The sequence below is a fragment of the Dermatophagoides pteronyssinus genome, unplaced genomic scaffold (genome assembly GCF_027571235.1).
Source record: "Dermatophagoides pteronyssinus isolate colony J.1.1.1.1 unplaced genomic scaffold, Derpt_VIB-CSIC_2022.12 sq0003, whole genome shotgun sequence".
NCBI lineage: Eukaryota > Metazoa > Arthropoda > Arachnida > Sarcoptiformes > Pyroglyphidae > Dermatophagoides > Dermatophagoides pteronyssinus.
In genome coordinates, this window is record NW_027461527.1 from 273,075 (window position 1) to 284,829 (window position 11,755).

Genomic DNA, 11,755 nt, shown 5'->3' on the forward strand with positions numbered 1-11,755 from the left:
TTGTTGTTGACTATTTCCACTTTTCTGTTTCTAATTTAGAATCATTCGATTTTTTTTTCTGTTTTTGCTTTTGTTTTTTGGTTGATGAAATTATATCCGTTTTTTTTGAAAGAAAAAACTACCAAAAACAAAATGAAATTCTTTGACTTTTCGATTCATTCATTGATTCAAATGATAATTTAATGGTCTGTTTACAATCAACATTAACCATATAATAATGATTTTATGAATAAAAAAAAAGTATCTTGTTTGTCGTCTTTGTCGTTGTCATTGTCGTCATTATCATCATCATCATCATTGATTCGTCTTTGTTGTTATTGTTATTGTTTGTACATAATTCAAGCTCAAAACCATATTAATGATGATAATTTTCAACTTTTACAATTGACAACAACCTAAACAATGAGGTAAAAAGAATAATAACAATAATAATATCTAACTTGAAATTAAGACAACAAAACGAATCTTTACATTCACAATATTAATGTTTTTTTGTTTGTTGTTTCGTTAACAGTTTCTTAACGCCATCCGAATATTGAATTCCGTGAATGATTCTATCTTTGTATCTATGAATGACAGCCAAAAAACGAAAGAAAAAAACGAAAACAGACAGCCAGCCATAGAAGAATTGTCGCGTCAGGATAATAATAATAACAACAACAACAACGAATTAAATGTTTGTTATGCAATGTACATGTAAGAATATTCTTACTTTCTTTTTTAAACCATAAATTTCATCATCATTTACCACCTTTTTTTCTCTAGGTTAACTTTGTCATCATCATCATTTTTTTTTTTTTTGATTTATTTGACTTTATCGAAACAGAAAAATGGACAAATTTAAATTTAAACTGACTTGAACCGAAAGTCATAACCCGTTTGAAACACAAAGTAAAAATAAAAGGGGAAAAAAATGTCTGTAACAAGAATCAGAAAAAAATCGAACGTTTGCGAAAATTGTCTGTGTCGAATACGCAATTAAAAAAAAGAAAAGAATATTCATTACGGAAATCTTTATATTACGTTTTTTTGTTTTCGTTAAATGAAGGAAAGAGAAAATTGTCTGACACATAATCGTCGTTCTTTAGCCCTTTTTTTTCGTCGTAATGTTTTTTATTTGCGTTGGCTGATTCATGATTTTTTTTCATCATTGTGAGTGAGTGTAAATCATCTAAATTTAAGCATCTTTAGAAACGTAAGTGTTTTGCAGGTATTCATTCATCAATATATAGCTCATTTAACTTTCATTGAATCAATTAATTTTGAATTTTTTCTTTTTCTATTTTCAAATCTTTTTTAGAAAACTTAAAAGTTCAAAACAACAATGACAACTTTCTTTTGCTAAAAAACAAAATTCTGTGAATGAATCAAATTCTTGTAAAAAAAATAAGATCAGTTGCCAAGAAAAAAAAAGGCAAAACAAAACCAATATCATTGTGAACAGAAGTGAGAAATGAAACAAGCAACAACAACAACAAAAATATGGCTAGACAAATTTAATGATCAACCCTTTTGCTATTCCTGTTCAAAAAACAAAAAAAATTTGAATCATCATCATAATTTGTGTATGTGTGTGTTATATATGGATAAATAATGATGAACAACATCTATTAATGTAAATTAATTTGTAATCAAATCTTATAATAATGAACATCCACATTATTATCAATATTTAAAGAATCTATTTTCAAAACGATTTAGGACGCTCTCATTAAGTGTGATGATGATGATGATCAAAGAAGAATATTATGACAATCAATTAGCATAAGTAAAAGTAAGTAAAAAATATTCATGAGATTTATGAAATAATAATGATTGTTACATTTTAATGTTTGTCGTATTTTTTACAACAACAACAACAACCCACTCATTCATTCATTCATTCATTCATTCATTTTTTTATTTACAAATACATTTTATTGTTTAACAAAAAGCATTTATAAAATGAATGAATGGTTGAATGGATGGATAGATGGATGATAAAAGAGAGAGAGAAAAGGGTTATCACCATCCCATGTAGAAGCTACATAAAAAAGCTTATCTTATCTCTGTATACGAATTCTGTTTTCAACAACAACAACAGCAACAATCATTAACCCTTAAAATATAAGGTGATTATTATTATTATTGTTTTCTCATGAATTTATTATTATTAATAAAAAACTTTTTTTGTTTTGTTTTTTGTAGCCAGAAAATCATTTAAATTTGATTGATCAACGAATTGAAAAGATTGGCCGATTAGCAAGTGGAAAATCGAAAGGGTTTTTGTCATGATCATTATTACTACATTATTACAAGCAAGCAAAAAATGATCAACAGGTTGAAGCAAATTATTTTATCATCATTTGATTGGACAAATATTTTCAAAGAAAAATTCTTTTACTCATTAATGCTGCTCTAATTTGAGTTTTATCACTCTCTCTCTCTCCAATCAATCATTCTGTATAGCAAGAGTGAATGAAAGATTATAAAATGATCATCATCATCAGTTCAACATTGTCACACACACATCAAACGACATGACAAACAAAAACAACAAATCTTCGAACCAGTTGAACACGTAATTCTTTATATCGAAAAAAACAAAATGATTCCTGTTTTGTAATTAAGAAAGAGAATGTACCTGTATCACGTATACGTACACATCATACTTTATTTCTTAAAGTTAGACAACTATTTTGGTTGCCGATAATCAAGTTCATTGAATCGATTATTATTATCAATCAACCCAATGATGATCATCAAAGACTGGTTTCATGGTCGAAATCAATCGATTGATTTATTCGATCCGTTCAACTTTTTTTCTTTTGAATAACCCTTTCATCTTATACATCATTATCATCATCATCATCATCATCATAAGCAGACAAACTTGGATTTTCTTTTAAGAAAGAAAAGAAAAAACAACAACAAAAGTTTGCGTAGGGAGCAATGGATTACTTTTTTTTTCACATTTTTGGTTTTTGGAAAGAGAAAAAAACAACAAAACAAAATCTTTTGAACAAAATGAAAAGATTACTCTCTAGACATTTGGGGGAAAAAAAAGAAAATCGTGATTTGTAATGGAAAATTCATCATCGTCTTAAAAAACAAAAAATTGTTTGCTGTCAATCATCATCTTTGTCGACATATTAGATAAAAGTGAAAGGAATATTTGGCCGAATAAAAAGAGAGACTGGATATTGTTCTTAGATCAATTTGAAACAATGTTGTAAAAAAAAATTACCGCTGAAAATTTTTGAAAAAAAATGAAATAATTCACAAACATCTAGATAATCGTATTAAAAACGAAAAAAAACTTGAAACAAATCAATCTCAAATGTTAAAATATCGCTAGATAATTGCATGGGAATGATCATAAACTGATTTGATTGATCAAATCAATTGATTTGATTGATCAAATCAATTGATTATTTTCTCTAAATTGATAATTGGGCCATTCGAAAACGAATCGATTTTCATTGCATTCAACAACTATATTGATTAAAGATCGGGGTGAAAAAAAAGAGAGAAAAACGAAACAACGAGGTAATTCCCATGAATGATTGAATCATTATTGAATGTCTATTATCTTGATGATGATGATTATGTCACGTTTTTTTTATTTGGCTCAATCTGTTGATTGCGCCAATCGATTGGACACCTTTTTTTTCTCTCTCGATTCGATCCGATATCGGAATATCGGAAATTAAAGTAATAGTTATCGATTTTGAACAGCCAAAATAAAAAGAAAATTTGTCTAGTATTTATTATTACGACATCATCATCAATATTTCAGGCGTCATGTACTGAACAACAAAAAAAAACCTGAATTTTTTCTTTCTTCAAAAAAATATCATTAATCCTTTTCAAGCCAAAACTTTAAACCAGGTAAACCGTTTGATTGAATGAAGAAAATTAATGATTATTTAACCCTTTTTTCCCTATGAAAACATGGCTTGCCATCATTTTTGATGATATTCAAATTCAATTATTATTTTTTTATTATTATGCAATATTTTCATTATTGTGAATGTGAAGATTGACCATTGATGATGATTACCAGGCAAAGAAATTCGTGATTTATTATCCGATGATTCGTGTATCGATGGAATTTGGATTTCCAATGGTCAATGAACTTTTCCTTTTTTTTGCATTATAATGCAAAGAATACAGAATTTTATCGAAAAATTCTTTTATTTAATTACTTCAAATTGTCATCATCATTGACAAGAAAAAGCGAAAGTGGAAACAAAAAGTTCATAAAAAATAAATGAATCCATTTTGAATTTTGAGAATCATGAACATCAAACGAAAGAGAAAACGATAAGCTCCAAAATAAACCAGTCTCTCTCACAGTATGTCTTTTTTTCTCCGTGTGATGAAAATATTATGGTGGTCGTCATTTAGCCTGGTCATTTTTTTTAAAAGATGCCGGGCGTTTATATTACGCCACCATCAAACACACATCCAAAAAAAAATCTCTCTTTTTCTTTTATTCAAAGTAATCGGGAGTCATCATCATCCATTGGAAAAAAACAAAAATAAATGATTCTCATGTGATGACTATTTTATTTTCTTAGTTAAGAAGTTTTCTTCTTTCTTTCTTTTTTCATTAAAAGTTACCTGGTTAGTTTTTTTTGTTGTTGTTTTTTTTTTTTTTGGTTTTGGTTTTGCCAAAACGTTTTTCATCCCAAACGAAACTTGAATTCTGATTTTTTTCTTAATTATTTTCAAAGAGTTTTTTTGTTTTTGTTTTTGTTGTTTTTGTTTGATGGTGGTCAGTAATCAATTTTTCACCATTGAAATCATATCGATATTTTGACTTTCAAGAAAGAAATTAATTCATTTTTCAAGATTGAATTAATTCTATCTGTAGGTATGTTTTTTAACAATAAAACACCTGATAACATTGTTTCTCTCTTTTCAGATCAACTTGGTAAGAAAATAACAATGTTGGCAGCGGCCACACACTCCTTTGGAAAAACAAAATTTTTAATTAATTAATTAATGAGATGAACATTATTCTACTAGGTAGGTCATAAAATTTTTTTTTGTTATGAACTGTGGGCATCTTTTACTATCGAAAAAAAAGTTGAGATTTTTATAGAAAACTATTAGAAGAAAACAGAAAATGTCAATGTCCAATCAAAGGGCAAAAAATGATCATTAAAAAAAAGCAAAAGAATTTACCTATGTGACCTGTGTAAAATGAACGGGAAAAAAACATTTTTCCGTCCGTTTTTTTATATATTTTGCATTCCGAAAACATTTATGAATCGGACATCCGTTTAAGAAAGTTCATTAACATCTTTCGAGTTATTTTCAATAACAAAAAAAAAAAAAAAAAATGAAATTACCTGAGCATATGATCATCAATCTTTTGAACAAAATTTTTGTTTTGAATCAAATCAAATCATCATCATCATACGTCATGTCCACGCAACATTACAACAAACCACAGTATTGCCACATATCCACCAACTCTTTTTTTTTGTTCTCGATCAATATGTGTCGGGTAAACCCGTTCATCACTGACGTTGAATGATGACGATCATATTTTTCTCTTGATTAAACTCATTTCAACACACAGAGATACTAAAAAAAAGTATGCCGGTACATTTTTTTTACTCCTTTCTCTACTCATCACAATCAGATATATCGATTTCATGTTTATAATTTACAAATTTTTATCCAGTTCACTAGGTTTATTTTTTCTCCATTTCTTTTCGGTTTAAAAATTCTACAGCAGGTAAGTGTTGTTTTTTTTTTTGAATTAATTAACTAATTAAGTCCAGTTTCTTTTCAGGTAACTTAGATCATCATCTCAAAAAAATGATTTAGTGATTTCTAATCGTCGTCTTCGTTGATTTAGTTGATAAGAAAATGAAGCTAATGGAAACCATTTTTATAAATGCTGATTTGGCAGATGTAAATCAAAGAATAAATATTGCCATTAAATAAACCTTTTTTTTGTTGTTGTTGTCGGTATGATTTACCCAAATGTATGTATGTACATTTAGATTTTTTCTATTAATTTTCCATTGGATTTTCTTTCTTTAAGTTGCTACTTGTTGATTTGATTTGATTTTTCAAAACAATCATGGTCATTTATGTTCGGATAACAAGATTATGAATAAATTGGTGATCATCATCATCATCAAATAATTTACCATATCGGAGATGGTTATCGAAAAAATCTTATGGCCATTGTATTCATAAAGGTAAGACCAACAACAAAAAAACCGATAAATTTAATTCAAAGATAATCTTTTAATAAAAACTTAATTTACAATTGTAGAAAAAGTACAATGTGTTGAAAAAAACCATCACCACCACCAAACATATAAATTATTTTGATGTGAATATATAATGATGGCTATCCCATATTATTCGTCATCACTTACTTACTTACTTACTTACTATACAATTATATGGATGGATTACTTTTTTTTTCATCAATATCGATATGGTTGATTGATTCAACTAGATCTTTTGTGTGTGATAAGTTTTCCGTTTCAAAAAAAACAAAAATCGTTAAAATATCGTTTGGTCCGATGAGAAGCTACATGTTTTTGGTGATAATTTTGATCGCGGTAAGCTAAATTATATAAAAAATGTCATTACATCTTTTATTTATCAACCGTTTCTGTCCACACACACACCTACCATGCATATTTAGGTCCTGGAACAACTTCACATGGGAAACAACAACAAAAAAATCGATGATTTAATGATGAGCAAATGTCATTCACATTTTTTTTGTCATCGTTGTTTTGGGTGTTCGATGTAATCACCGAGAAACCGTTTTTGGTTCTTTTTTTTTGTTCAAATTATTATGGTCATCATTTTTGTTGTTGTTGAAATACATCTGTCAAAATTATAGAGAGAAAAAATGTCAGAATAAAAAATGAAATATCATTAATCTCTCTCGCTGTTGTCTAACTACAACCATTCAGGTATTTATCATTCAGTCAACAAAAAAAACAACCAGAAAGAAAAACATTAAAGATTAACCTTTGAACTTTTTTTTCTCTATCCAAAAATAGTTATACGGTTAAATGGAGATTATATTTGGTGGCAAATAAAAAAAAACAGAAAAATTCTTTTCCCGTTACTGTCACCTTTTTTTCACTACATAAGCATCGTTTGTTTTTTATAATTTTTGCTTCCGCATAACAAATCTTTTTTTTTTTCTTTCTTTCTTCATCATGTCATATCGGTCGACCATCATCATCATCATCATAATTTCTATTTTGTTTGTAATAGATATTTGTAATGATTTGTGTCTGTTTAAAATGTTTATTACTAAAATTCCATGATAGTTTTTTAATTGATAAATCAGTTTAAATGTTTTTTATTTTTTTTTTTAATACTGCAGTAATAACATTGACACTTGGCACAGATAGATTTTTCTTTCTTTTTTTAAAAAAATGACAAACATAATTCATTTCTGTTAAATTTTTTACAAATTTTATTTTCCTTTTTATTTCAGTTGCCTTATTAAGCAATTATTTTGCCATGATTGAAAGCGAATAACCCAGATGAATATTTGTGTTTGTGTGTGTGTGTGTGTGACTTTGATCAAGTTATCCTAATTTGATTATCTAATAGAAAAAATCAAAACAATTCAAGCATTTGAAACATTATGTTTGTATATCGTCGATCATATGTAAATGACAATAACCGAATTATTGATTTAAAACAACAAACAAATAGAAAAAATGAAAGAATGGCGCCATGTTCCATATAATTTTGTTTTGGAATTTAACCCCTTTTTTTCCAATGTTTGTTTTATGAAAACCCGGTAATAATATATGTTGAACATACATGTTGTTTTCATCTAAAAAACAAAACATTCATTCACCGATTCACAAAAAAAAAACAAAACAATAAACATTTACATAATCCTTGTTTGAAATATTTGTTCGACATAAACATGTTTCAAACCAAAAAATAAAGCATTGGTCATTGGGCAAAGAAAGTTGCGAAAACAAAACCTTTACAATGGAATATAAGTTCATTGACTGAAACAGGAACAATTTTTCTGTTTACGCTTTTCACTCAAATAAAACATACAAACACACTTTTTTTTGTTGTAAGCATAATGATCTATTAGTTGAAACAAAAAAGGTCGAGATCACATAACACATATCATCATCATTCTTCAAATCGACCGACTTTTTTGGTTTTCCTTACTACACTACAAATCTGACCGATTATATAATATCAGGTGTCTGGTCAGAGTCTAGTGTTTTTTTTCTATCAGAAAAGCTAATGAAAAAAAACTTTTAAGAAAATAACACCTGCTTACTTTCTTTCGGTTGTTGCTGTTGTTTTGTTAAAGTTTTTTTTTCATTCACCATTAACACGGATGAACGGATCGGCTAATTCATGAATGAAATTATGATGCTAATGGTGGTGGTGGTGGTGATGATTGATTAAATTTTTATGTGACCATCATCGATGGTCATTATCATCATCAGACCTTGGCCATGAAAATAGACAAACAAACAAAAAAGGAAATTAGGCCCATAATCAATCAATTTTGGTGGGATGTTTAATTATATTTTGGATAGTTTTCTGGTTGGTTCTCACGCCCAAAACCAGAAAATTCAAAAATCTTTTCTTTTTCCAAGCAAAAATCCATTGATGGATGTGATTTTTTTCTGCATTAACCAAGGTATTATTTTTAAAACAAAACATCTTATCGTGAATTGACTTTTAATTTTTTTCCTTTTTGCAATAATCAACAGGTTGTCGATGGTGGGAGGTTGTGGAATTTTATTTTTTTTTTTTTTTTTGGTTATTAACTGGTGGATCTTATGATGATGATGACACGCATCGATTTTATCCAGGCATGAATCCTGTTTTGTAGAAGAAAATTTATTTTTTTTCTGATCTTACCATCAATATGATATTGTGATCCATTCATTCATCCATTACCATATTGCGGATTATGGCCAAATCTTCACAAGGAAATTTAACTAAACGTGGAAACAAAAACAATGAAAAAACACCCCAGTCAAAACATTTTCAGAATTTTTTTGATATATTGGCAAGCCTCTTTCTGTGTATCTCTGTATCGAAAGATTTTACTTTCTACTAATTGCCAATTCAATTAACCAAATTTCACATTTGATGTATAATGATGATAAAATTTGCAAATCAAATTACCATGAAGAAGGCAATATTTTATTTTATTTTTTCGGTTGTTGTTGTTTTGGTTGGCCAAAATACAAATTCATTTTTGCTTCCTGTACAAATCGTCATCATCATCAACATTATTTAACATCGAAAACGGTTTTTGTCAGAAAACCAGAAAAGCATCATTATCAAGATTATAAGTGATAGATAAGTAGATAGTGGGTGTAGAAAGAAACATTAAATTTTTCTTTTGGGCCAGAAAAAAATAACCAGAAAGAAAAAGAAATTACTGTAGACACATCAAACACATCAATAAACAGCAACAACAACACGGGCATACATTTTTCCTTTTGATAGAGATAAATAGACATAGACAAATCTAATGTCTATCTTTGAATTTTTTTTGATAATGTCAGCTTTTAAGTTTCTTTCCTTTTCTTTTAATAATAAGATGATAATGTTTGATAACGACAATGATGGTTTTGGGTTAATTTTTTTTCATTCTCCCTTTACTCAATTTACAAGTAAATATTGCTCAAAGACACACACACACATTTATCATTGTCTATTTAAACAAGAAAAATCATATATAAGAATCGTCGAATGGATAGAATCTTGAAAGAAAAATAGAGAAAAAGGTTACCACGTAGTTTGTTTCTTTATTTTGATTCCAAAAAAACATTTCCATAACAATCTTGGTTTTGTTTTTCTGGCTGATTAATGTGATTATGGTGATTATCATTGATATTTTAGTTTCCAGAAAAATAAACTGATGTCAAATAAAAGAAAAACAACCCTGATAACAACAAAAACAACAATCGAACCAGAAAATATGTAAACATTATTTTATGGATGAAAAAAATAGCTATTGTTTTGTAATTTTCAGCCATTTTTACCTTTTTTATCAATATGGTGATTATATTATCTATTTCTGGTTGTCGATGATGATGATGATGATGATGATAGCAATTTGATGATTGGAAAAATATTATCAAATAGGATCTCTGTTTATTATTATTATTATTATTTACAAATCAATTAAATATGCAAGATTATTATCATCAAATTGATATTATTTTCATCTTTTAAATGTTTGGATGATGACAAAAAATAAAAATATGTTCCATCGTTTAATGATGATGATGATGATATGTTTGTTTACATAATCATCATTTAAATTGTTTGATTGTGTGTGTGTATGTATGTTTTTCTAACCTGGATGAAATTTTTTTTCCTATATATTTACACAGTTTGGATAGCCAAAACAAAACAAAAATAGAATTGATAACAACAATGTTGTTTTTGCGGTAATATTTGAATCGGATATGGAATATTTTGTTTTTCAAACAAAACAAAACTAAAAAATTTCGAAAGTAAAAGTTTTTTTTTAATTAGAGAAACAAAAATTATGTAAATTCCATTCAATGAAAATATTCAAAAAAATTTTTCTCTGTTCAATCAACCGATTCTCATTTGGTCATTTCATTCTGTTTCTGTTGTTTTCTGTTTGTCTATTGATGATTTGCGTGACTTTTTTATTACCTTAAAAATATGGCCAGGTGACATTGACTATATCGACTAACACAACAACAACAACAACAAAGGTCAAATTCGATTACAATGGAAACAAAACATCCATTGTCGAAGCAATTTTGTTTTTAGCTGCATTCATTTACATTGATAATTATCATTTTGTTTGTTTGAATAAATTTTTCAAAACAAATTTTCAATTTTTAAAACTATTTTTTTTGTCTATTTTATCTATGCAGGTGGTTTTCAGCGATTTGTTCACCAATTGTCACCAGAATCTATCGATGTTTCTGGATTGTCAATTTGGGTAAAATGTTTCCATAATGATAGATCGTGTGGTATGGTTGGTGATTGGATCATAATGATGCCCAGGTGCCCAAAATGAAATAAAATTTTTCCAAATTAAAAAAAAAATTATTATAAACAAAAATCCAAACAAACAGAAAAAGTTTTTTTATCAATCAATTATCGAGAGACATCAGAAAAAAAAACAAAATTTTTTTTTACAAACGAGGTTTATCTCTTTTTATTTGATTACCCTTAAAATAACAAACAAGTTAAATGACGACGACGACGACAATAACCAGATATTTTTTTCTTTTTTTTCAAACAAAAATGATCCGATCATGAAGAAGTTTTTGGGAGGGGGGAGGCTATAGGGCGCCATCATCATTTGAAGTATTATTCTTTGTTTAGGATCAATGATCATCGTCATCATCATCATTTTTGCATTATATCAATATCGAATTACAAACCCAAAGAGAGAGAGAGAGACGGACTGATGGAGACAGACATTATTTTATTTTTTACCGAAAAAAATTTTCTTAAGAATGGCGCCCAAATATAAATATTTTGTTTAGTTTTTATATAGACGTAGTGATGGGAAAAATAAAATAAAATTTTCAATTTTTTGAAAATTTTTTTGTTTAGTAAAAAATTAAAGAAAATCAGGGTATCCAATCATTCAATACACAAACATATTCCGTTCATTCACATGATCAACGAATGTTTTTTTTCATTCGATAATCGATGAAAAAAAGAAAATTTCCCAAATTTTGAAATCTGAAACATTTTTTTGTTGTTGTTATTGTTTTTCATT

At 27.7% G+C, this 11,755-nt stretch overlaps 2 long non-coding RNA genes across 4 annotated transcripts; one reads left to right on the top strand and one right to left on the bottom strand.

Annotated features, from left to right (window-relative positions):
- The first annotated feature begins 162 nt into the window (after positions 1-162).
- On the top strand, positions 163-8,988 carry LOC113791344 (uncharacterized). Of its 2 annotated transcripts, XR_012847306.1 has the most exons (17): positions 163-407; positions 515-696; positions 766-1,195; positions 1,301-1,615; positions 1,679-1,774; positions 1,935-2,111; positions 2,188-3,528; positions 4,765-4,858; positions 4,910-5,013; positions 5,075-5,587; positions 5,678-5,731; positions 5,789-5,984; positions 6,044-6,203; positions 6,281-6,575; positions 6,662-6,938; positions 7,029-8,662; positions 8,736-8,988. It is a non-coding gene; the product is annotated as an uncharacterized LOC113791344 (long non-coding RNA). The 2 variants fall into 2 exon arrangements; XR_012847305.1 differs by having other exon boundaries at positions 1,702-1,774; positions 4,910-5,587.
- Positions 6,449-9,486, bottom strand: LOC142646352 (uncharacterized). 2 transcript variants are annotated; one of them, XR_012847307.1, is made up of 4 exons: positions 9,157-9,486; positions 8,294-8,966; positions 6,649-6,850; positions 6,449-6,580 (listed from the first exon to the last, which is right to left on the bottom strand). It is a non-coding gene; the product is annotated as an uncharacterized LOC142646352 (long non-coding RNA). The 2 variants fall into 2 exon arrangements; XR_012847308.1 differs by having other exon boundaries at positions 6,477-6,580; positions 6,645-6,850.
- Between the last annotated feature and the right edge of the window lie 2,269 nt (positions 9,487-11,755).